The sequence below is a fragment of the Panulirus ornatus genome, chromosome 4 (assembly GCF_036320965.1).
Source record: "Panulirus ornatus isolate Po-2019 chromosome 4, ASM3632096v1, whole genome shotgun sequence".
Lineage (NCBI taxonomy): Eukaryota > Metazoa > Arthropoda > Malacostraca > Decapoda > Palinuridae > Panulirus > Panulirus ornatus.
Genome location: NC_092227.1, coordinates 49,179,289 through 49,207,051, shown reverse-complemented (window position 1 = coordinate 49,207,051; position 27,763 = coordinate 49,179,289). Strand labels below are relative to the sequence as shown.

At 42.5% G+C, this 27,763-nt stretch overlaps 1 protein-coding gene across 2 annotated transcripts in view; it reads right to left on the bottom strand.

Annotated features, from left to right (window-relative positions):
- The window catches only part of LOC139766111 (serine protease 33), a 327,627-nt gene that overhangs the window by 210,281 nt on the left and 89,583 nt on the right, over nucleotides 1-27,763 (bottom strand). The window lies entirely within an intron of this gene.

Genomic DNA, 27,763 nt, shown 5'->3' with positions numbered 1-27,763 from the left:
TCTCGTGTAGCCTCCACTCTCTCTCTCTCTCTGTCTCTCTCTCTCTCTCTCTCTCTCTCTCTCTCTCTCTCTCTCTCTCTCTCTCTCTCTCTCTCTCTCTCTCTCCTTCTCTTTCTTCTTCTTTCAGTAGTCTTTCCTCGTCCTTTCACTCTCCCATACCCTATAGGGACTACGCAACAATTTTGGCCTATCTCCCTGTGGCATATCATGGCCAGCACTAAATCAAACCAAATCAAATATTTTCTCTCAAAACTGAAGAAAATGAAACACGACTGAGATCATACCCACATGTGGAGAAAAGCTAAACGTCTACGAAATAAGCAACTTGCTCACTCAGACGCACTCATGTATGGACACACACACGTATCACACAAATCCTCCATACCTCTGCCTTCCCTTTACAGCACACACACACACACACACATACACACACACACACACACACACACACACACACACAATAGATGCAGGTCATCGTGGCTTCAGTTCTGGTCAGAGGGCGGGACTGTATTAAAAGCAAGAACCTTGAAGAATATATTACATCTCTCCAAAAAGACTTAATTTACCGTTACTTTGCACTGCTCAAACGTAACGCCAGCCCAACACAACACATAAACGCGCAGTGCAGGATCAACAGAAAAAAAAAAAGAGCTAGTTCACAGAAGCTGAGCAAACTGATAAATGATAACAAACTGATATATGGCTAATAATCATATTTACCACACACACACACACACACACACACACACACACACACACACACACACACACACACAGATAGAGATATCATTGGGAGCACCAAGGCATTACTGTATTAACCCCATGAGAGCGAGGGTTTGACCCTTGAGCACGAGAGCGCGACCCCTGGCAATGATGGTGTGACCTCTGACCTTACTCTTGAGAATGAGAAACAGATTTGATACCAATATATAAAAGCAAAATAGTCTACCGACCAATAAACTCCTATATAGACAATATACCTTACGTGATCAGAACTATAATATCAATCTATACAGAGATATAGTTCAGTATAGATTGATCGTATAAGCTCTGTATCGATAGACGGTATAGACAACAGGAACCTGGTAATCTAAAAAAAGAGTCGCTCTGTGAAATAGACTTGTCGACGCCATAATCAGATTCACAGCCTACGACATATCAACAAGCACACGTACTTCTTGGTAAAAAGCATTCACGGTACATATTCTGTCAACAGTGATCTATATCCGTTTCCGTATCAGCCATGTATGTATACCCACAGACGACATACTGTAAAAGCGAAACAGGAGCGGTAAATACCATATTCCAAGTCCAATCAGACGAGGTCATTGCGCATGTAATGACAGGTCACCGACACTTAGGGTCCATGTGGGGGAAGTCATTAACCTCAATGCGGTCTCCGGTAACGAACTGCAACTCGGGTACGAGGGATCTCGGACGGAAGGGGATGACGGTGGTGGGGTTGATGATGAGGCTATTTTTGGCGTCTTACCACAGACTGCGATTAATTCTTTGAGTATAACAAATGATCACCAAGACTACAGCGACTTAACACCTTGAGTAAAATGATTTACTTCCCTGAGTATGACGACTTAACACTTACAACCTGGAGGACGACAACTTAACACCTTGAGCACAACGACTCAGCTCCTGAGTACGAAGACATAACCTCTTGAGTACAAACACTTAACCTCTTGAGTACGATGGCTTGAGTCATTGTATGTAAGGGGTTACCATCGTAATCAAGGGGCCAAGTCATCGTTCTCAAGGGAACAAATTGTTGTACTGACGGGGCACAGTCGTCGAACTCAAAGGTTAAGTCACAGTGATTCTGGTCATACAAAGACACTCAGGCGGAGACAAGGTGCAGACGCAGGCAGACAAGCAGGCACATAGCAAGCAGCACACGACAAAAAATACATGGTAATGACATGCAAGATGGCGGTCACTCACATCTGTGTTCACAGATATCAACATGCATCTCTTGAGCATGACAGCACAATCCTTGAGCATGACGGCACGACCCTTGAGCATGATGATAACACTATCCTTGCACGACGGTGTAACCTCTGAGAACGACGGTACGATCCATGAGCACGATAACTCGATCCATCAACACGACGGAACGATCCTTGAGCACGATGACTCGATCCATGAGCACGACGGAACGATCCTTGAGCACGATGACTCGATCCATGAACACGACGGAACGATCCATGAGCACGATGACTCGATCCATGTACACGACGGAACGATCCTTGAGCATGATGACTCGATCCATGAACACGATGGAACGATCCTTGAGCATGATGGTATGATCTTTTTGAGCATGACGGTCGGATCCTTTAGCTGCATGACGGTGCGGCCCTTGACCACAACGGTAAGATCTCGAGCCAGACGGTACGACCCTTGAGCATGACGGTACGATCCTTGAGCACGATCGTATGATTTCTGAGCAGAAGCACAGCGGTACGCTCCCCAGGGTACGACGGTACACCCCTCGGGTGCGATGGCCTGAACATGCAGGAGGGTAAAAGGCGTGCACGGAATAGACTGAATCGGAGCGATGTGGTATACTGGGGTCGACGTGCTGTCAATGGACTGAATCAGGCCATGTAAAGCGTCCGGGGTAAACCATGGAAAGGTCTGTGAGTCCAGACTGTGGATGAAAAAGGTCAGGTCATCATCATAGCGTAGTTATCTTGGGGTCATCCACAAGAGGTTAAAATGGAGATTGTATTTTGGTCAATTCATCATCAAGGTCGGCTGCAGATAGATTGAAAAACCCGGATGATATAAAACAGTTTCTCTGAGAATGGCTCATATATTTTCGGCTTCATAGTCATCACATTACCAGACTCGACGACTGATTTAAATTATTCAAAGTAAAGCAAGGGATTAACTACAAAAATTAGATTGGTAAGTTATCAACCGAATGATACAACAGGAAGTTCAGTAATACAGTGACGGGTACACTGCCAACCAAATGATACAGTACCGGTCGTTTTCATCATCAAAAAGACGATACGATATTATTTTCACCATCCACTACATGATACAGCAACAGGCTAAGCATGGACTGGATGATACAGTAACTGGTCCACCATTAAGTGGATAATACAATCGCTGGGAAGTAGTTACAGGTTTATTATCACTTGGATACTACAGTAGCGGAGTTACAGTCGACTGGATGATACAGCACCAAATTCACCATCGACCAGGTAATACAGTATTCGGTTCACTGTGAATGGATGATACAGAAACAGATCCAACACCATCTGATTAGTACAGAACAGGATTCACCATCTACTGTATCACGCAGTAGAGGGTTTAAGACCACTCACAATGACATTAGGGTCACAATCGACTGGACAATATAATCACTAGTTCGTTATCAAATGGATAACCCAGTACTCATTCACAAGTAAATGGATAAAGCAAAACATTTTCCACTGCTGACTGGCTGCTAACTGATCAGATTCTTTATTGACTGGCTAACAAGCCTGTGGACACCACGAACGTAGGTGACTGTATCACACAGAACCGCTGACACTGTCACCAAAATTATGCATAACTGGTTTCACTCTCGACTATGAAATATTACCAGCTTCAATGTCGATTGTATTGTGAAGCACCACTTTCTCTGCTGAGTATATACAAACCATCTGCCTTACATTCGAGTGGACATAATACAATACCCAGTTAACTGTCGATCACAGAGCACAACGCTTAGTTCATGAACGAACAGTTAATACATAACTGGTGTCACCGTCTCTCATCTGTTACAGTTTTGGGTTGGCTGTCCGTTGCTAAATACATTGCCGGCTTCACTGATAACCGGATGAGGCAGTATAGGGTTAAACATCAACACTTTGTGCACTATTAGCCTCACTAGAGACCGGAAAACTCATTACCAGGTTCATTATTTACTGTCTAATCCCTTAAGACTTCCCCGCAATAATGGCTCTAAAGAGAGGTTGTTTGAAGCATGATGGAGGGAATTACATGAGCATCATAGTGTTGATGGGACTTATGACATACAGTAGTGTTTGACCTCTCACTGATGACTCGATGGAAAAAAGTTCTGGGGGAGCACCACCTCATCTTTCCCATTACTGAGTATGACTGGCATATAACGCAAGACTTAAATCATGAGTCACCCGTCATTGCTTGTACGTTTTCTGTGGACGCCGAGAATTGAATATCACCCAGGCGGATGTAAAGGCGGGACACGAGCATCATACAAATCATAAAGAAATTTGGATTAATAACGTAAATTGGATTTACTGAAGGCATTAAATGAATCAATAATTCATCACAGAATGATACAAAATGAACTATCTATAGTTAACCATAGTGACTTACAGTGTGATGCAGCAAACCAACCCATCTTACGATCTTAAAATTAGAATATGGCTTTAATAACACATTCATGTACGTCTATATGTATGCCATTAATCGTCCGATCGTAATTACCTGTTTGTAACTACTTTTACGTACAGTACGAGGGGGAGTCCAACATTCATAAGGACCCGTCTTAGATATCTTAAGCTATCATATGACTTTTTAAACTTTTGCATTCACAGTCACATTACTATGTTCACTTCATTCATGTATAACTCTTGTACTAGAAATTTATTTCTTCCTATCTTTTCCAAGAAGTTTCTTGCTTAGTTTCTTGCTATGACCTCTGGTTGCTCTCTCTCTCTCTCTCTCTCTCTCTCTCTCTCTCTCTCTCTCTCTCTCTCTCTCTCTCTCTCTCTCTCTCTCTCTGCTTCCCTCAAAGAACTGTTCAATGGCCGACGTTGTCAACTTAATTCAGGAACGTGAAGGAAGTGATCAAACCTTTCCGTTATTTTCCCATTTTCCATGAAGGAAAATTGTATAGCCTCTCACCTCTTCCTCCCTCCGCCCTCGCTGTAACTCGGCTGTCTTATTTCCGGTGCCATTTATGTTGCCTTCTTCCTCTAGACCTTCTCTAATAGATTTTCGTGCTTGTTCGAATGATGTAATCCGACTTGAACTGAACATCTTTTTATTCTAGGGCTAATATGAGCTTAAGATCGTGTACTTAACATCAGTCATCCATCTACTTAAATGTACTTCTAATACTTAAGCAGTAGACAGTCTGCCTCTGGAACGTCACTCGTAACTTGGTGTCCTGCCGGTAGGTTAGGCAGGGACGACGCCTGAACCCCTCGCCCACAGAGAAGCTTGTAACGTGTCTCCTGCCAAGCTATACTTGGATTGAAACCTTTGCAGTTTCCTTAGCATCTTCAATATCTATTTATCTATCTACCTATCTATCTATCTATCTATCTATCTATCTATCTATATATATATATATATATATATATATATATATATATATATATATATATATATATATATATATATATGACACTTCCTCTACTGCTTGCTTTAATACCATTTGTTTATGATGTCGCCCTTGACAATACTTACCTCCCTCATGAACCTCTGGTCCTTCTGGCGAGTAACTTCCCGTTGGTAACCCCAGCCCCACCACAACACACCATACAAAAAAGCTCCTTTGATATATGTGTGTGTGTGTGTGTGTGCGTGTGTGTGAAAGCGCTACGTGCACCGAATGCGTGCCCACGAGCGTGCGTGCGTACGTGAGTCTAGTTTCGCACACCCATAATCCACATCGTGACATCGAGACGTAACAATTCCATCATCACATCTTTTTTCCATCGTGACTTGGTGGTCTCCACAGACTCGCACCGTAGGTTGGAACCACAGAGAGAAAATGTGGTATAAAGTTCAACGCTTCCTCCCTCGCCTAGTGAGACCTAATTTCAGGAGGAAAAAAAGAACTTAAGATCAAAGCGCGACAATCCAGCTGTGATGATGGGCCCCGTCTCAACCCATCCAACACCTCTCAATTTCTGAACTTATCCTCAACTTCTGAACTTATCCTCAACTTCTGAACTTATTCTCAACTTCTGAACTACCCGTGAACTTCCAGGCATCTCCTGAACTTCCCATGAGCTCCTCCTAAACTTGCGATGAACTCATCCTGAACTTATGAACTTCCCATGAACTTATTTTGAACTTCTCCTGAACTTCTTTGAACTTTCCCTAAACTGCTGAACTTCCCCTGAACTCCTCAAGAACTTTTGAACTCCTGAAACTCTCTTGGTCTCCTACTGAACTTTCCCTGAACTTCTGAGCTTCTCGAACTTCCTGTGAACTCCTCATAAATCTCTGAACTTCTCTGAACTTCCGTTAAACTCCTCCCGAACTTCTGCATTTTCCCATGAACTTCTTATGAAATTCCGAACGTTCCTGAACTCCTTAACCTCTGAAATTCCCCTGAACTTCTCCTGAACCCCTGAACTTCCGCAACGCTGGGAAGTTGTCAACCCGTCATCCGATTTAATGACCACGTCATTACTAGCGGGTAAACTCGGACAGGAAGAAAACAGGAGATGACACGTCATTTTCTCAAGACCAGGTCACCTGTCATCGCCGTGTCAAAGGTCATCTGTCATCGCCGTGTCAAGGGTCATGTGTCATCGCCGTGCCAAGGGTCATGTGTCATCACCATGTCAAGGGTCATGGTTGAGGGCCACACTCTGTACATACCGTGGATTTGCACGAGTGTTTAACTCTTTGAGTATGACGGTAAATGAGCTTGAGTATGATAGCCTAACCTTTGACCTAATCGATAAGGGCCGGGTCAAAAGTCACGCCATCATACCCAAGGGTCGGTCCGTCTTTCTCAAAGGATCAAATCAGGTATGTGGAGACAGAAAGCTTACGAAAAAAAAAAAGAGAGAAAAAGCCCGTAACGCTAGCATTTGTTTTCCAATGGTGACCTTTGAACCTGTGGATATTGCGTTTGTACACATGCGGAGGTCAGGTCATGGGTAAAACCTGTCAAACTTGTTTGCAATCATTTTTGCCCTTAGAAAAATGATACACCTTGAATATTGATTCGTACATTTACTTGCAACTTTGTGTGGGTGGAGATGCGTCTATTCAACCTCATTCATCATACCTGGTATAAACTCATCGTCTCATGACGTGGGGTTACGGCAGCGCGACTGCTCAACTGCTTCGTGTTCAGTTGGTAGCCTCCTTCTCCATTTCCTAGATCTTTCTATTCTTAACTTCTGAGACGCAAAGTTAAATCATAGTTCGTTCATTAACTCTTAAAACTTCACGAAGCGGTCTAAATTTTCGCCATGACATTGCTGCCAGACTATATCATTTATGGATCGGGTGATGAGCTGAAAAAAAAGGAAAAAGACTTCTCTTCCTCACCCGCCCTACCTCCCGTTTTCTAAGAACTGTACAGAGTCGAGAGCGACGCCACTAGACAAGCGTGGTGTGGTCACCAGCTATGGACCCTGAGTGTTGTGGTGACGAACGCAATGCCTCCCACAACCCCCTCACCTCCAGTCGGTTAACAACATCTTGTAAGGATAGCCATAGTGTTAATTCTTCGTTATGTTGTGAAGACCGAGGAGAGAGATGGTTCGACATACGGTTCATACCCATGACTGTGATTATCTTGATGAACACTCGATGAGGAAAAGAAAATCAGATGTTGCATAAACTTAGTTACATCATGTAAAGTAGTTTGTCCATATATGCTTAGGATTCGAACCCAGGATCATTGGAATGACTTCCAATGAGGGCAGATCGTGTATCAGTAAATGCTGCCGATCATGTTGTAGACTATGTATCAGTACATGTAGATCATGTGTCAGTATATGTTGTAGACTATGTATCAGTCCATGTAGATTATGTGTCAGTATATGTTGTAGACTATGTATCAGTCCATGTAGATTATGTGTCAGTATATGTTTTACAACACGTGTCAGTATACGATATAGATCATGTGTCAATATATGCTGTCGATCATCACATCTCAGTACATGCTGTGCATCATGTGTCAATATACGATGTAGATCATGTGTCAATATATATTGTAGATCATGTGTCAGTGCAAGTTGTAGATCATGTGTCAATACACGTTGTAGATCATGTGTCAGTGCAAGTTGTAGATCATGTGTCAATACACGTTGTAGATCATGTGTCAGTGCATGTTGTAGGTCATGTGTAAGTGCAAGTTGAAGATCATGTGTCAGTACATGTTGTAGATCATGTGTCAGTGCATGTTGTAGGTCATGTGTAAGTGCAAGTTGAAGATCATGTGTCAGTACATGTTGTAGATCATGTGTCAGTGCATGTTGTAGGTCATGTGTAAGTGCAAGTTGTAGATCATGTGTCAGTACATGTTGTAGATCATGAGTCAGTACATGTTGTAGATCATGTGTCAGTGCATGTTGTAGGTCATGTGTAAGTGCAAGTTGTCGATCATGTGTCAGTACATGTTGTAGATCATGAGTCAGTACATGTTGTAGGTCATGTGTAAGTGCAAGTTGTAGATCATGTGTCAGTACATGTTGTAGATCATGTGATATAGATCGTGTGTCGGTATGTGCTGTAGACCATGCGTCAATACATGTATGTTAGGCTACCTCTAGATTCTACAACATTTACTCATAACGGTATCTCGTCAGTTGTCAAGCTGTGAAATATGTAAAAATGCCAGTAAAAGATGCATTCCTTTATGCAAATATCTACAAAGATAATCAAAGGTTCAACTGCCTATCAAACAATGGAGGACTGACATGGTAAATAGGGAATAGTGAAGTGTATGTGAGCCAAAAGTGGAGAAAAAATTATACGAGACAGACAGAGGTACAAGAGACAAAAATGCTGAAAAATATAAACACTCTCCTTCAGGTCAAGATGCACTAGATATATTCTTGTAAATTTCACAATCATTCATTTCGTACGGGATATCTAACTTCCTCTTCGACAAAAATATTATGCACTCAGTGTGAGATCCCGATGTGGACACCTCCGATGTAATTAACAAACGCCACACGGAATCCTAAAACAAAATCCAATGTAAAATAAAGAAAACAGTAAAAAGAATAGATAAAATAAAGCTAAGATGAAATCAGAAGTTGCGTCATGTAAAGTTTAGAAGGTTTTAATGAATAATATTGGTTTCCATAAGTAACTCAACTCCAAAGGTAAGTAATGTGGCAGTACAAGGTATAATTGGTGTGCAAGGAGTATTCAGTGTTATGAATGAAAACGGTGAAGAGCTTGTGGAGTTGTGTGCTGAAAAAAATACTGGTGTTTGGGAATACCTGGTTTAAAAAGAGAGATATACACAATTATTCGTATGTAAGTAGGAGAGATGGTCAACATGCATTATGTGATAACGTATCAATTGATAGGCGTGTAAAAGAGAGGCGAGGGTGAAAATTTGTGAAGGTTTTCAAAAAAGAAGAGAATTTGCCGGGAAGAAGAGAGTGATGAGAGTAAGTGAGCTTGGAAAGGAGATTTGTGTGAAGAAATACCAGGGAAGATTGAGTGCAGAATGGCAAAAGGTGAGAGCAAATGAAGTGAGGGGAGTGGGTGAGGAATAAAAAGTATTCAGGGAACTAGTGATGACAAGTGCAAGAGATGTATGTGGCATGCGAAAGGCTGGAGGTACCCAGATTAGAAAGGGTAGTGAGTAGTGGGATGAAGAAGTAGGTTTACTAGTAAAAGCGAAAAAGAGGTGCTTAGGCGGTACCTACAAGGAAATAGCGCAAATACTTGGGAGATGTATAAGAGAAAGCGACAGGAGGTCAAGAGAAAGATGCAGAGTTTGAAAAAGATGGCAAATGAGAGTTAGGGTGTGAGAGTATCATTAAACTTTACGGGAATAAAAAGATGTTTTGAAAGGAGGTAAATAATGTGCGAAAGACATCTTAACAAATGGGGACAACGGTGAAGGGAGCAAAAGGGGAAGTGATAACAGGTAATGATGGGGTGAGGAGGAGATGGAGTGAGGATTTTCAAGTATTGTTAAATGTGTTTGATGATAGAGTGGTATATGTAGGGTGTTTGGGCCGGGGTGGTATGCGAAGTGAGAGGGGCAAGAAGAGTGCTTTGGTGAAAAGAGAAGAGGTGGTGAAAGCTTTGCGAAAGATGAAATCCAGGAAGGCGACGGGCACTGGATAGCACTGCAGTTGAATTTATTACGAAAGGGGATGACTGTGCATTTGACTGGTTGTTAAGGATATTCAATGTATGTGTGGATCATGGTGAAGTGCCTGAGGATTGGAGGAATGCACGTATAGTGCTACTGTATAAGGGGAAAGGGGATAAAGGTGAATGTTCAAAATACAGAGGCATAAATTTGTTGAGTATACCTGGAAAAGTATATAGGAGAGTATCAATTAAAGAGGTGAAGGCTTCTACAGAGCATCAACTGGAGAGAGGTATGGTTTCAGAAGTGGTAGAGGATGTGTGGATCAGGTGTTTGTTTTGAAGAATGTATGTGAGAAATACTCAGAAGAACAGATGGATTTGTATGCGGCGTTCACAGTTCTGGATAAGGCTTATGATAGGGTTTTTAGAGATGCCTTGTGGAAGGTCTTAAGAAGATATGGTATCGGAGGTAAGCTGCCAAAAGCAGTGAGAAGATTTTATCAAGGGTGTGTAGAGCATCAATTGGAAAATGTGATTTCAGAAGTGGTAGAGGATGTGTGGATTAGGTGTTTGTTTTGAAAAATGTGTGAGAGAGATACTTAGAAGAACGGATGGATTGGTATGTGGCTTTTATAGATTTGGAGCAAGCAAATGATAGGGTTGACAGAGATGCCTTGTGAAAGGTCTTAGAAATATATGGTGTAAGGCGTGTGTACGAGTAGGAAGAAAGAAGAGCGATTAGTTCACTGAGAAGGTCGGTCTGCGGCAATGGAGGGTAATGTCACCCTGGTTGTTAAATCTGTTCATGGACTGGGTGGCGATGGAGATAGGGGTAAGTATGCAGTCTGCTGGGGATGAGAGGGCATTGGGAAGTGGGTCAGTTGTTGTTTGTCGATGATAGAACTATAGCGGCTGATTCGAGTGAAAAATTGCAAGAGTCTGGAAAAGCGTGTGAAAGGAGAAAATTGAGGGTAAATGTAAATAATAGCAAGGTTATTAGGTTCAGCAGGGTTGAGGGACAAGTTGATTGGGAGGTAAGTTTGAATGGAGAAAAATTGGAGGAAGTGAAATGCTTAAGATACCTGGGAGTGGACTTAGCAGCGAATGGAATCATGGAAGCGGAATTAAGTTACAGGGTGGGGGAGGGGGCGAAGGTTCTGGGAGCAATGAAGAATGTGAGGAAGGAGAGAAAGTTATCTCGGAAAGCAAAGACGGATATGTTTGAAGGAATAGTGGTTCCAACAATATTATATGGTTGCGAGGCATGGGCCATAGATAGGACTGTACGCAGGAGGGTGGACGTACTGGAAATGAAATGTTTGAGGACGATGTGTGGTGTGAGGTGGCTTGATCGAGTAAGTAATGAAAGGGTACGAGAGATGTGTGGAAATAAGAAGTATGGCTTAGAGAGCGTAAGAAAGGTTGACAAAGAGGATATATGTGTCAGAGGTTGAGGGAACAAGAAGCGGGAGACCATATTGGAGGTAGAAGGATGGAGTGAAAAAGATTTTGAGCGATCGGGGCCTGAACATACAGGAGGTGAAAGGCGTGCAAGGAATAGAGTGAACTGGAATGATGTGGTGTACCGGGGTGGACGTGATATCAATGGATTGAACCAGGGCATGTGAAGCGTCTGGCGTAAAACATGGAAAGGTCTGTAGGGCCTGGATATGGAAAGGGAGCTGCGGTTTCGGTGTATTACACATGATGGCTAGAGACTGAGTGTGAACGAATGTGGCCTTTTTTGTTCTTTCCTTGGGGGGGCTTATTTCATTTGTGGCGGGGTGGCGATGAAAATGCATGACGGCAGCAAGTATTAATATGTCTGTATACTATGAGATGTATATGTATGTATATGTGCGTGTATGGCCGTTTATGTACATACATGTGTATGTGGGTGGGTTGGGACATTCCTCGTCTGTTTCCTTGCGCTACCTCGCTGACGCGGGAGACGGCGATTAAGTGTAATGAAATATATATATATATATATATATATATATATATATATATATATATATATATATATATATATATATATATATCCTGGGGATAGGGGAGAAAGAATACTTCCCACGTATTCCCTGCGTGTCGTAGAAGGCGACTAAAAGGGGAGGGAGCGGGGGGCTGGAAATCCTCCCCTCTCGTTTTTTTTTTTTTTTTTTTAATTTTCCAAAAGAAGGAACAGAGAATTGGGCCAGGTGAGGGTATTCCCTCAAAGGCCCAGTCTCCTCTGTTCTTAACGCTACCTCGCTAATGCGGGAAATGGCGAATAGTTTGAAAGAAAGAAAATATATATATATATATATATATATATATATATATATATATATATATATATATATATATATATATATATATATATCATCCCTGGGGATAGGGGAAAAAGAATGCTTCCTATGTATTCCCTGCGTGTCGTAGAAGGCGACTAAAAGGGGAGGAAACGGGTTTCTGGAAACCCTCCCCTTCCGCTTTTATCTTTCCAAAAGAAGGAACAGGGAAGGGAGCCAAGTGATGATATTCCCTTTAAAGCCCAGTCTTATATTTCTTAACGTTGCCTCGCTAACGCGGGAAATGGCACCCCTCTCTCCAAACCTCTCGCATTTACATCCCTAACCAACCCCATCCATAAACAAATTCAAGAGCCACACACTCCAGCCGCAACCCGACATTCCCTGGGAACCAATCACTCTCCTCGCTTCTTAAACTTACATATGCCTTACATCCCTGGTAGAAACTTTTCACTGCTTCCAGTAAATTACTTCCTACACCGTATTCTCTTAAGACCTCCCACAAAGCATCTCTAACAACCCTATCGTATGCCTTCTCCAGATCCATAAACGCTACTTACAAGTCCATCTGTTTTTCGAAGTATTTCTCACATACATTCTTCAAAGCAAACACCTGATCCACGCATCCTCTACCACTTATGAACCCACACTGCTCTTCCCCAATCTGATGCTCTGTACATGCCTTGACCCTCTCAATCAATACCCTCCCATATAATTTCCCAGGAATACTCAACAAACTCATACCTCTGTAAGTTGAACACTCACCTTTATTCCCTTTGCCTTTGTACAATGGCACTATGAATGCATTCCGCCAATCCTCAGGCAATTCATCATGAACCATACATACACTGAATATCCTCACCAACCAGTCAACAACACAGTCACCCTCTTTTTTAATAAATTCCACAGAAATACCGTCCAAACCCGCCGCCTTGCCAGCTTTTGTCTTCCGCAAAGCTTTCACTACCTCTTCTCTGTTTACCAAATCATTCTCCCAGAACCGCTCACTTCGCACACCACCTCGACCAAAACACTCTATATCTACCACTGTATCATCAAACACATTCAACAAACCTTCAAAATACTCACTCCATCTCCCGCTCACTTCACTACTACTTGTTATTACCTCCCCATTTACCCCCCTTCACCGATATTCCCATTTGTTCTCTTGTCTTACGAACTATATTCACCTACTTCCGAAACATCTTTTTATTCTCCCTAAAATTTAATGATACTCTCTCACCCCAACTCTCATTTGCCCTCTTGCACATTTCTCTTGACCTCTTGCCTCTTACTTTTATAAATATCTCCCGATCATTTGCACTATTTCCCTGCAAAAATCGTCCAAATGTCTCTTTCTTCTATTTCACTAACAATCTTACTTCTTCATCCCACCACTCACTACCCTTTCTAATCTGCCCACCTTCCACCTTTCTCATGCCACAAGCATCTTTTGCGCAAGCCATCATTGCTTCCCTAAATACATCTCATTCCTTCCCCACTCCCCTTATATCATTTGCTCTTACCTTTTTCCATTCTGCACTCAATCTCTCCTAGTACTTCCTCACACAAGTCTCCTTTCCAAGCTCACTTACTCTCACCACTCTCTTCACCCCAACATTCTCTCTTCTTTTCTGAAAACCTCCACAAATCTTCACCTTCGCCTCCATAAGATAATGATCAGACACCCCTCCAGTTGCCCCTCTCTGTACGTTAACATCCAAATATCATCCTTGAGGATAAGGGAGAAAAAGTACTGTCCACGTATTTCCTGTATTTCCACGTATTTCCCTGTAGTAGAAAAGACTGGATGCGGCAAGGGTTACCCTGTTACGAGTGAAATATTGTCTGGGACTCTAACACTTTTAAATGACCAACAGACAGCGAGAGGAAAGGAAGTCAACAGATCCAAGCTCAGCACAGATACTACCTCAGGCGTCTGCATAACAGAGCAAAACGAGTTAACACTGTGTTCTCGTAGGCTCTACCACGAGGAAATGTCTCACCTACGAGTTACGATGGCCTATACTCTGTGTGTTAACACTATGAACGCCCGCCCGTCCCTCTGGCTCTGATAAAAACGCTGGACGACCCAACATCGAGACATTGAACATGAGGTGTTAAGGGCTGCCGTTGACAGACCAATGCAAGAACATTTATCATTTCACTGCTCGTTTCATAACTATGTGTCGTGAGAAAGTTACACGTCAGGTAAAATGGCATGGTCTAATTACGACGATGCTGAATTATGTTCGTTGTTGAATTACATATATTGTGAGCTGATGAATCATGTACCTTGTTGAATCACGTAAGTTGTTGAATCATGTACCTTGTGGAACTGCACACGTGGGTGAAGTTGTCGAAATACATGTTCATAAATTAGACACATTTTTAAAACTCATAAATTATTATGTTAAGGTCTGCCATTCCTTTTTCGTTACGATCTCGTCAACCTCGGGTGTATGAGTCGTCGTTGACTCAGATGGTAATCGAACGCGCAAGGTCATTCACCTCAGCGGTGCGCAGACCCGACCGCGCAGCAAGATTATAAAGGAACCAGTCACCGAAGACAAAAGATATTAGACACAGTGAGCGTTGCTTTGCTCTGTCTGTGGTGAGTGAGGCCCATAGATGTTATAGATACGTCACGTACAGATATCAATCCAGTTATATCGCACTGCAGGACTCAAGAGATTGTCTGTACTGCGGAAGTAGCGCAAAGAGCCAAGGGAAAGCTCAGCCTCACACAAAAACTGGTCCTTCCGAGATCCATCTCGGTAACACTCACGATCATTACGTAGTACTCAGGCCTGCCACAGCCTTACAGCATCACACTCAGGCTTGTAGGAAACGGTATCACGAATGACACCGTAGCTGGTGGACTTGAAGCGATAATGGTGAAACTTTATACAAAATTATGTAGATTAATTGAGCCACATTAAGGTAGATCTTTATATATATATGTGTATATATATATATATATATATATATATATATATATATATATATATATATATATATATATATATATTCATTTTTTTTCATTCAAACTATTCGCCATTTCCCGCATTAGCGAGGTAGCGTTAAGAACAGAGGACTGGGCCTTTGAGGGTATATCCTAACCTGGCCCTCTTCTCTGTTCCTTCTTTTGGAAAATTAAAAAAAAAAAAAACAACAAGAGGGGAGGATTTCCAGCCCCCCGCTCCCTCCCCTTTTAGTCGCCTTCTACGACACGCAGGGAATACGTGGGAAGTGTTCTTTCACCCCTATCCTCAGGGATAATATATATATATATATATATATATATATATATATTAGCTGACACAGCACAGGCAACTGAGGTCTAAGTGAAGGTTATCATATCAACGCTATATATATAGATATATACCCTAGCCTGAGCCAGGTAATCATCTTATCGACCAATCCCTAAGGGTGCATGAACAGCTGGGTACACTGTGCATCGACTGCCGCAACTAGAATTCGAACCTTTGCACTCGACCCTTGGCGGACCGTGAATGCGTCATGGTCAAGAATGCTAACATCATACACACACACACACACACACACACACACACACACACACACATATTTATATATATATATTTTTTTTTATTTATATTATACTTTGTCGCTGTCTCCCGCGTTTGCGAGGTAGCGCAAGGAAACAGACGAAAGAAATGGCCCAACCCCCCCCCCCCCCCCATACACATGTATATACATACGTCCACACACGCAAATATACATACCTACACAGCTTTCCATGGTTTACCCCAGACGCCTCACATGCCCTGATTCAATCCACTGACAGCACGTCAACCCCGGTATACCACATCGCTCCAATTCACTCTATTCCTTGCCCTCCTTTCACCCTCCTGCATGTTCAGGCCCCGATCACACAAAATCTTTTTCACTCCATCTTTCCACCCCCAATTTGGTCTCCCTCTTCTCCTTGTTCCCTCCACCTCCGACACATATATCCTCTTGGTCAATCTTTCCTCACTCATCCTCTCCATGTGCCCAAACCACTTCAAAACACCCTCTTCTGCTCTCTCAACCACGCTCTTTTTATTTCCACACATCTCTCTTACCCTTACGTTACTCACTCGATCAAACCACCTCACACCACACATTGTCCTCAAACATCTCATTTCCAGCACATCCATCCTCCTGCGCACAACTCTATCCATAGCCCACGCCTCGCAACCATACAACATTGTTGGAACCACTATTCCTTCAAACATACCCATTTTTGCTTTCCGAGATAATGTTCTCGACTTCCACACATTCTTCAAGGCCCCCAGGATTTTCGCCCCCTCCCCCACCCTATGATCCACTTCCGCTTCCATGGTTCCATCCGCTGCCAGATCCACTCCCAGATATCTAAAACACTTCACTTCCTCCAGTTTTTCTCCATTCAAACTCACCTCCCAATTGACTTGACCCTCAACCCTACTGTACCTAATAACCTTGCTCTTATTCACATTTACTCTTAACTTTCTTCTTCCACACACTTTTCCAAACTCAGTCACCAGCTTCTGCAGTTTCTCACATGAATCAGCCACCAGCGCTGTATCATCAGCGAACAACAACTGACTCACTTCCCAAGCTCTCTCATCCCCAACAGACTTCATACTTGCCCCTCTTTCCAAAACTCGCATTTACCTCCCTAACAACCCCATCCATAAACAAATTAAACAACCATGGAGACATCACACACCCCTGCCGCAAACCTACATTCACTGAGAACCAATCACTTTCCTCTCTTCCTACACGTACACATGCCTTACATCCTCGATAAAAACTTTTCACTGCTTCTAACAACTTTCCTCCCACACCATATATTCTTAATACCTTCCACAGAGCATCTCTATCAACTCTATCATATGCCTTCTCCAGATCCATAAATGCTACATACAAATCCATTTGCTTTTCTAAGTATTTCTCACATACATTCTTCAAAGCAAACACCTGATCCACACATCCTCTACCACTTCTGAAACCACACTGCTCTTCCCCAATCTGATGCTCTGTACATGCCTTCACCCTCTCAATCAATACCCTCCCATATAATTTACCAGGAATACTCAACAAACTTATACCTCTGTAATTTGAGCACTCACTCTTATCCCCTTTGCCTTTGTACAATGGCACTATGCAAGCATTCCGCCAATCCTCAGGCACCTCACCATGAGTCATGCATACATTAAATAACCTTACCAACCAGTCAACAATACAGTCACCCCCTTTTTTTAATAAATTCCACTGCAATACCATCCAAACCTGCTGCCTTGCCGGCTTTCATCTTCCGCAAAGCTTTCACTACCTCTTCTCTGTTTACCAAATCATTTTCCCTAACCCTCTCACTTTGCACACCACCTCGACCAAAACACCCTATATCTGCCACTCTATCATCAAACACATTCAACAAACCTTCAAAATACTCACTCCATCTCCTTCTCACATCACCACTACTTGTTATCACCTCCCCATTTGCGCCCTTCACTGAAGTTCCCATTTGCTCCCTTGTCTTACGCACTTTATTTACCTCCTTCCAGAACATCTTTTTATTCTCCCTAAAATTTAATGATACTCTCTCACCCCAACTCTCATTTGCCCTTTTTTTCACCTCTTGCACCTTTCTCTTGACCTCATGTCTCTTTCTTTTATATATCTCCCACTCAATTGCATTTTTTCCCTGCAAAAATCGTCCAAATGCCTCTCTCTTCTCTTTCACTAATACTCTTACTTCTTCATCCCACCACTCACTACCCTTTCTAATCAACCCACCTCCCACTCTTCTCATGCCACAAGCATCTTTTGCGCAATCCATCACTGATTCCCTAAATACATCCCATTCCTCCCCCACTCCCCTTACTTCCATTGTTCTCACCTTTTTCCATTCTGTACTCAGTCTCTCCTGGTACTTCCTCACACAGGTCTCCTTCTCAAGCTCACTTACTCTCACCAACCTCTTCACCCCAACATTCACTCTTCTTTTCTGAAAACCCATACAGATCTTCACCTTAGCCTCCACAAGATAATGATCAGACATCCCTCCAGTTGCACCTCTCAGCACATTAACATCCAAAAGTCTCTCTTTCGCACGCCTGTCAATTAACACGTAATCCAATAACGCTCCCCATATATATATATATATATATATATATATATATATATATATATATATATATATATATATATATATATATATATATCATTTTTGTATTTTGTCTTATACTTTGTCGCTGTCTCCCACGTTAGCGAGGTAGCGCAAGGAAATAGACGAAAGAATGGCCCAACCCACCCACACACACATGTATATACATACATACAAGTCCACACACGCACATATACATACATATACATTTCAACGTACACATATAGAAAATATACACAGACATATACATATACATACACACGTACAAATTCATACTTCCTGCCTTTATTCATTCCCGTCGCCACCCCGCCACACATGAAATGACAACCCCATCCCACGCACGCACGCGAGGTAGCGCTAGGAAAAGACAACAAAAGCCACATTCATTCACACTCAGTCTCTAGATGTCATGTATAATGCACCGAAACCACAGCTCCCTTTCCACTTCCAGGCTCCACAAGACTTTCCATGGTTTACTCTAAACGCTTTACATGCGCTGGTTTAATCCACTGACAGCACGTCGACCCCGGTATACCACATTGTTCTAATTCACTCTATTCCTTACACGCCTTTCACCCTCCTGCACGTTCAGGCCCCGATCGCTCAAAATCTTTTTCACTCCATCCTTCCACCTCCAATTTGGTCTCACATCTTGTTCCCTCCACCTCTGACACATACATCCTCTCTGTCAATCTTTCCTCACTCATTCTCTCCATGTGACCAGACTATTTCAGTACCCTCTTCTGCTCTCTCAACCTCATTTTTATTACCACACATCTCTCTTGCCCTCTGATTACTGACTCGATCAAACCACCTCACACCACATACTGTCCTCAAACATCTCATTTCCAACACATCCACCCTCCAATGCACAACCCCATCTATAGCCCACGCCTCGCACCCATATAACATTGTTGGAACCGTTATTCCTTCAAACATACCCATTTGAATGTTCCATGAACGTGCGCGGTCATATGCGCTTTCTTCGTATTCATATACCTCCGCGTTGTACAGTTAAGTTCGGTAAAATGCTATCTGAGGGCTATGTGCGCCTAATGGGAAAAGACCGGTGTAGACCCCGTTGCTCACCAACGTGAGAAGAAGGGTATTCGAGTACAAAGTATTCGAATGTACATATGTACATAATTCATACTGTCTGCCTTTATTTGTTCCCATATATATATATATATATATATATATATATATATATATATATATATATATATATATATATATATATATATATATATATATATGGAAATAAAAAGAGCGTGGTTGAGAGAGCAGAAGAGGGTGTTTTGAAGTGGTTTGGGCACATGGAGAGGATGAGTGAGGAAAGATTGACCAAGAGGATATATGTGTCGGAGGTGGAGGGAGCAAGGAGAAGAGGGAGACCAAATTGGAGGTGGAAAGATGGAGTGAAAAAGATTTTGTGTGATCGGGGCCTGAACATGCAGGAGGGTGAAAGGAGGGCAAGGAATAGAGTGAATTGGAGCGATGTGGTATACCGGGGTTGACGTGCTGTCAGTGGATTGAATCAAGGCATGTGAAGCGTCTGGGGTAAACCATGGAAAGCTGTGTAGGTATGTATATTTGCGTGTGTGGACGTATGTATATACATGTGTATGGGGGGGGGGGTTGGGCCATTTCTTTCGTCTGTTTCCTTGCGCTACCTCGCAAACGCGGGAGACAGCGACAAAGTATAAAAAAAAAAAAAAATATATATATATATATATATATATATATATATATATATATATATATATATATATATATATATATATATATATATATATATATATATGTGTGTGTGTGTGTGTGTGTGTGTGTGTGTGTGTCTATGTGTGTGGTTGGGTCATTCTTCATCTGTTTCTTTGCGCTACCTCGCTGACGCGGGAAACAGCGATTAAATATAAGTTTGAATGAAGAAAAACTGGAGGAAGTGAAGTGTTTTAGATATCTGGGAGTGGCTTTGGCAGCGAATGGAACCATGGAAGCGGAATGAGCCACAGGGTGGGGGAGGGAGCGAAAGTTCTGGGAGCGTTGAAAAATGTGTGAAAGGCAAGAATATTATCTCCGAAAGCAAAAGGGGTATGTTTGAAGGAATAGTGGTTTCAACGGTGTTATATGGTTGTGAGGCGTGGGCTGTAGGTAGAGTTGTGTGGAGGAGGGTGGATGTGCTGGAAATGAGATGTTTGAGGACAATATGTGGTGTGAGGTGTTTTGATCGAGAAAGTAATGAAAGGGTAAGAGAGATGTGTGGTAATGAAAAGAGTGTGGTTGAGAGAGCAGAAGAGGGTGTATTGGAATGGTTTGGTCACATGGAGAGAATGAGTGAGGAAAGATTGACAAATAGGATATATGTATCAGAGGTGGAGGGAACGAGAAGTGGGAGACCAAATTGGAGGTGGAAGGATGGAGTGAAAAAGATTTTGAGTGATCGGGGCCTGAACATGCAGGAGGGTGAAAGGCGAGCAAGGAATAAAGTGAATTGGAATGATGTGGTATACCGCGGTCGACGCGTTGTCAATGGATTGAACCAGAGCATGTGAAGTGTCTGGGGTAAACCATGGAAAGTTTTGTGATGCCTGGATGTGGAAAGGGAGCTGTGGTTTCGGTGCATTATACATGACAGCTAGAGACTGAGTGTGAACAAATGTGGCCTTTGTTGTCTTTTCCCAGCGATACCTCGTGCGCGTGCGGGAGAGGGGGTTGTCATTTCATGTGTGGCGGGGTGACGACGGAAATCAATAGAGGCAGCAAGTATGAATTGAGTACATGTGCATATATGTATATGTCTGTGTATGTATATACATGTATACGTTTAAATGTATGGGTATGTATATGTGCGTGTGTGGACGTGTATGTATATACATGTGTATGTGGGTGGGTTGGGCCATTCTTTCCTCTGTTTCCTTGCGCTACCTCGCTAACGCGGGAAACAGCAACAAAGAATGATAAATAAGTATAATGAATAAAGGGGAAGAGTGGTCTGGGAATGTCTGGAGAGTAAAATCAGGGGTTAGTGAGAGGACAAGAGCAAGGGAAGGAGTAGCACTACTCATGAAATAGTAGTTGTGGGAGTATGTGATAGAGTGTAAGAAAGTAAACTTTAGATTGTTATGGGTAAAACTGAAAGTGGATGGAGAGAGATGGGTGATTATTGGTGCATATGCTCCTGGGCATGAGAAGAAAGATCATGAGAGGCAAGTGTTTTGGGAGCAGCTGAGTGAATGTGTTAGTAGTTTTGATGCACGAGACCGGGTTACAGTGATGGGTGATTTGAATGCAAAGGTGAGTAATGTGGCAGTTGAGGGAATAATTGGTGTACATGGGGTGTTCAGTGTTGCAAAAGGAAATGGTGAAGAGCTTGTAGATTTGTGTGCTGAAAAAGGACTGGTGACTGGGAATACCTGGTTTAAAAAGAGAGATATACATAAGTATACGTATGTAAGTAGGAGAGATGGCCAGAGAGCGTTATCGGATTAGGTGTTAATTGATAGGCGCGCGAAAGAGAGACTTTTGGATGTTAATGTGCTGAGAGGTGCAACTGGAGGGATGTCTGATCATTATCTTGTGGAGGCGAAGGTGAAGATTTGTAGAGGTTTTCAGAAAAGAAGAGAGAATGTTGAGGTGAAGAGAGTGGTGAGAGTAAGCGAGCTTGAGAAGGAGACTTGTGTGAGGAAGTACCAGGAGAGACTGGGTACAGAATGGAAAAAGGTGAGAACAAAGGACGTAAGGGGGGTGGGGGAGGAATGGGATGTATTTAGGGAAGCAGTGATGGCTTGCGCAAAAGATGCTTGTGGCATGAGAAGCGTGGGAGGTGGGCAGATTAGAAAGGGTAGTGAGTGGTTGGATGAAGAATTAAGATTATTAGTGAAAAAGAAGAGAGAGGCATTTGAAAGATCTTTGCAGGGAAATGATGCAAATGACTGAGAAATTCATAAAAGAAAGAGGCAGGAGGTCAAGAGAAAGGTGCAAGAGGTGAAAAAGAGGGCAAACGAGAGTTGGCGTGAGAGAGTATCATTAAATGTTAGGGAGAATAAAAAGATGTTTTGAAAGGAGGTAAATAAAGTGCGTCAGACAAGGGAACAAATGGGAACATCAGTGAAGGGGGCAAATGGGGAGGTGATAACAAGTAGTGGTGATGTGAGAAGAAGATGGAGTGAGTATTTTGAAGGTTTGTTGAATGTGTTTGATGACAGAGTGGCAGATATAGGGTGTTTTGGTCGAGGTGGTGTGCAAAGTGAGGGGGTTAGGGAGTATGATTTGGTAAACAGAGAAGAGGTAGTAAAAGCTTTGCGGAATATGAAAGATGGCAAGGCAGCGGATTTGGATGGTATTGCAGTGGAATTTATTAAAAAAGGGGGTGACTGTATTGTTAACTGGTTGGTAAGGTTATTTATTGTATGTGTGTCTCAAGGTGAGGTGCCTGAGGATTGGCGGAATACTTGCATAGTGCCATTGTACAAAGGCGAAGGGGATAAAAGTGAGTGCCCAAATTACAGAGGTATAAGATTGTTGAGTATTCCTGGGAAATTATATGGGGGGCATTGATTGAGAGGGTGAAGGCATGTACAGAGCATCAGATTGGGGAAGAGCAGTGTGGTTTCAGAAGTGGTAGAGGATGTGTGGATCAGGTGTTTGCTTTGAAGAATGTATGTAAGAAATAATTAGAAAAGCAAATGGATTTGTATGAAGCATTTATGGATCTGGAGAAGGTATATGATAGAGTTGATATAGATGCTCTGTTGAAGGTTATAAGAATATACGGTGTGGGAGGCAAGGTGTTAGAAGCAATAAAAAGGTTTTATCGAGAATATAAGGCATGTGTACGAGTAGGAAGAGAGGAAAGTGATTGGTTCTCAGTGAATGTTGGTTTGTGGCAGGGGTGCATGATGTCTCCATGGTTGTTTAATTTGTTTGTGGATAGGGTTGTTAGGGAGGTGAGGCAAGAGTTTTGGAAAGAGGGGCAAGTATGCAGTCTGTTGTGGATGAGAGATCTTGGGAAGTGAGTCAGTTGTTGTTCGCTGATGATACAGCGCTGGTGACTGATTCGGGTGAGAAACTGCAGAAGCTCGTGACTGAGTTTGGTAAAGTGTGTGAAAGAAGAAGGCTGAGAGTAAATGTGAATAAGAGCAAGGTTATTAGGTACAGTAGGGTTGAGGGACAAGTCAACTGGGAGCTAAGTTTGAATGGAGAAAAGACTGGAGGAAGTGAAGTGTTTTAGATATCTGGGAGTGGAATTGGAAGCGGATGGAACCATGGAAGCGGAAGTGAATCATAGGGTGGGGGAAGGGGCGAAATTTCTGGGAGCGTTGAAAAATGTATGGAAGTCGAGAACGTTATCTTGGAAATCAAAAATGGGTATGTTTGAAGGAATAGTGGTTCCAACAATGTTATGTGATTGCGAGGCGTGGGTTATAGATAGGGTTGTGCGGAGTATGGTGGATGTGCTGGAAATGAGATGTTTGAGGACAATATGTGGTGTGAGGTGGTTCGATCGAGTAAATAATGAAAGGGTAAGAGAAATGTGTGGTAATAAAAAGAGTGTGGTTGAGAGAGCAGAAGAGGGTGTTTTGAAATGGTTTGGTCACATGGAGAGAATGAGTAAGGAAAGATTGACCAAGAGGATACATGTGTCAGAGGTGGAGGGAACGAGAAGTGGAAGACCAAATTGGAGGTGGAAAGATTGAGTGAAAAAGATTGTGAGTGATCGCGGCCTGAACATGCCGGAAGGTGAAAGGCATGCAAGGAATAGAGTGAATTGGAACGATGTGGTATACCGGGGTCGACGTGCTGTCAATGGATTGAACCAGGGCATGTGAAGCGTCTGGGGTAAACCATGGAAAGTTTTGTGGGGCCTGGATGTGGAAAGGGAGTTGCGGTTTCGATGCATTATACATGACAGCTAGAGGCTGAGTGTGAACGAATGTGGCCTTTGTTGTCTTTTCCTAGCGCTATCTCGCGCACATGCGGGGGGAGGAGGTTGTAATTTCATGTGTGGCGGGGCGGTGACGGAAATGAATAAAGGCAGACGGTATGAATTATGTAAATGTGTATATATGTATATGTCTGTGTGTGTGTATATATGTATACGTTGAGATGTATAGGTACGTATATGTGCGTATGTGGACGTGTATGTATATACATGCGTATGTGGGTGGGTTGGACCATTCCTTCGTTTGTTTCCTTGCGCTACCTCGCTGACGCGGGAGACAGCGACAAAGCATAATAATGATAATAATAATAATGGTATATATATATATATATATATATATATATATATATATATATATATATATATATATATATATAGATAGATAGATAGATAGATAGATAGATAGATAGATGGATAGATAGATAGATAGACTGATAGATAGACAGATAAATACTGATATATATGGCTACCGAATTAAAGTCACTGACAAAGGTTTTATTTCTAAAACCTTTTCGCTATACAATGGGATTCTCTATGGAGCAGGTCTTTCTCCATCCCTCTTCATTATCGTCCCATGTGACATCCCACTACCTCCAGCAGTATGAAGGTCTTCTCATATGAGGACGACCTTAGAATCACATGACAGTGGCACCTTCAGGATAGGGTGTTTGCATCTCTATAGAAGTTTTCAGTCTCCTCTTAACGACGGACAGATATGACTGCAGCCTTCACCCTCCTGTCATCTTGAGTGGCTAATTATTCCCACTCAATATACAACACATCACGCATTTGCATTATATTCTCTCCCCACACCACAAACGTCAACGCAAAAGCAACATGCTAACTAAATGCCCTCAAACACTAACTAGTACCTGGTTTGTGCAAGAAATAGAATCCCCTCTTATCTTGTACAAACAATGCATGTGCCCCATCCCAAACTGCGTCTCACCTGCCTGGTCATCTCATTCTGTCAAAAGTAAATATAATAAGGCTGCAAACTACACAATACAGGACGCTCAGAACAATGACTGGCAACCACAAACACTCAACACCAACACAAGTAAAACAAAGATACTTCCAAAACAACCTGACTTGGTTATGCTCGACGCTTGAGTCTTTGCATGAGAACATGACATTTCCCATCCAAACCACTCCATGACTAACCATCAGCCTCCACATAATTTAGCAGCCTGTAAATGCCCTCAGCCCCATAAACATAACACTGACAAATATATATACACATTGATTGTCTTGATAGGAATTAAGCAACCGCCCCCCCAGCTCGAAAACGCCACCCCATCAGGCGTACACTTAGCTGAAACCAGACTCCGTAAACACAGACAATTATACGTTATTTTCTACCCTCTGAGCATTACCTATCTCCGCGATGCAACTACCAAAATGAAGACAAATGTACACTTAATGCTCAGTTACCCAGCAGTTTCCTCCCATACACACACACACACACACACACACACACACACACACACACACACACACACACACACACACCATCATCATCATCACCATTATCTTTATCATCACAACTTTATGTTTATGAAATGTGTTCACGCCCGGCTGACGTTGTCAGCTTCGTGAGCGCTGCTGGAGCCCCATAAAAGATAGAACGGACCCCTGGGGTAGGAAGGTAAGATAATATGTATAATCATATTTGATCACCGTTTCCGGGTTAGCGCCAGGAAGAGGCGAAAGAAAAGCAACATTCGCTCGCATCCATTCACTAGCTGGTAATAGATAACGCACCGAAACCACAGCTGCCCATCCACAACTAGGTCCTACAGGCTACACGTGCTCTGGCTGAGTCCTTCGACAACATGTCGACCCCAGTGTAGCGCATCGTTCCAATTCACACTATCCTGTGCACGCCTTTCATCTTCCTGCATGTTCAGGCCCTGATCGCTTAAGATATTTTTCATTCCATCCTTCCATTTCCATTTGGTCTCCCTGTCCTTGTTCCCCTACTTCTGACACATATATACTCTTTGTCAACCTTTTCTCATTCGTCCTCCCCACGTATCTAAACCATTTGAGCAAACTCTCTTCTCCTCTCTCAACCACATTCTTTTTAACATCACACATCTCTCTTGCTCTTTTATTACATACTCGGTCAAATCACTTCACACCGCAAATTGTCCTCAAATATCTCATTTCCAGTGCATCCACCCTCCTCCATACAGCCTTATCTATAGCCCATACCTCGCATCCAGATAATATTCTTGGGTCTACTATTATTTCAAACGTACCATTATTGTCCTCCAAGATAACGCCCTCTCTTTCTACACATTCTTCAGTGCTCCCGGGACTTCACCCTCTACCCCACCCTATGACTGGCTTTCATGTACATGGTTCCCTTCGCTGCAATGTCCACTTCCAGATATCTAAAACATTTCACTTCCTCCAATTCTTCTCCAAACTCACATCCCAAATGACCTGTCCCTCAACCCTGCTAAACCTAACAACCTTGATTATAAACACATTTACTCTAATTTTCTCCTATCACACACGCTCCTAAATTCAGTAACCAACTTTTGCAGGTTCTCACTCCAATCCGTCCACAGTGCTGTATCATCGGTAAACAACAACTGACTCACTTCCCAGGACCTCTCATCCTCCACAGACTCTCCCCTCCCTCCAAAACTCACGCATTCACCTCCCTCATTACCCCATCCATAAACAAACTGAACAACCATGGTGACATCACACACACACACACACACACACACACACACACACACACACACACACACACACACACACACACACACCTGACATAGACCAACCTTCACCTGAAACCATTCATACTTATCTTCCTGTAAGTACACACATTACAACCCTGATAAAAAAAACTTCCCAATGCTTCTAGCAGCTTTTCTCTCGCACCTCTGTCAACCCTATCATACGCCTTCTTCAAAATCTATGAATGCCACTTACAAATCCATCTGTTTTCCTAAGTATTTTTCATTGTCAACTCATCCTCACTTATTCGCACAGTATGTCCAAACCACTTCAGTACACCTACTTCTGCTGTCAATGGGCTCAACCAAGGTATGTGAAACGTCCGGGGCAAACCATGGAAAGGTCTATGGGGTCTGAATGTAGATAAGTTGCTGTGGTTTCGGTATACTGCATATGACAGCTCAAGAATGGATGTGAGCGCATGTGGTCTTTTTTCGTTTGTTCCTGACACTATCTCGCTAACACGATATATATATATATATATATATATATATATATATATATATATATATATATATATATATATATATATATATACACTTGCTTCCCTTCATCTATTTCTGTCGCTACCTCGCCACACGGGAAATAGCG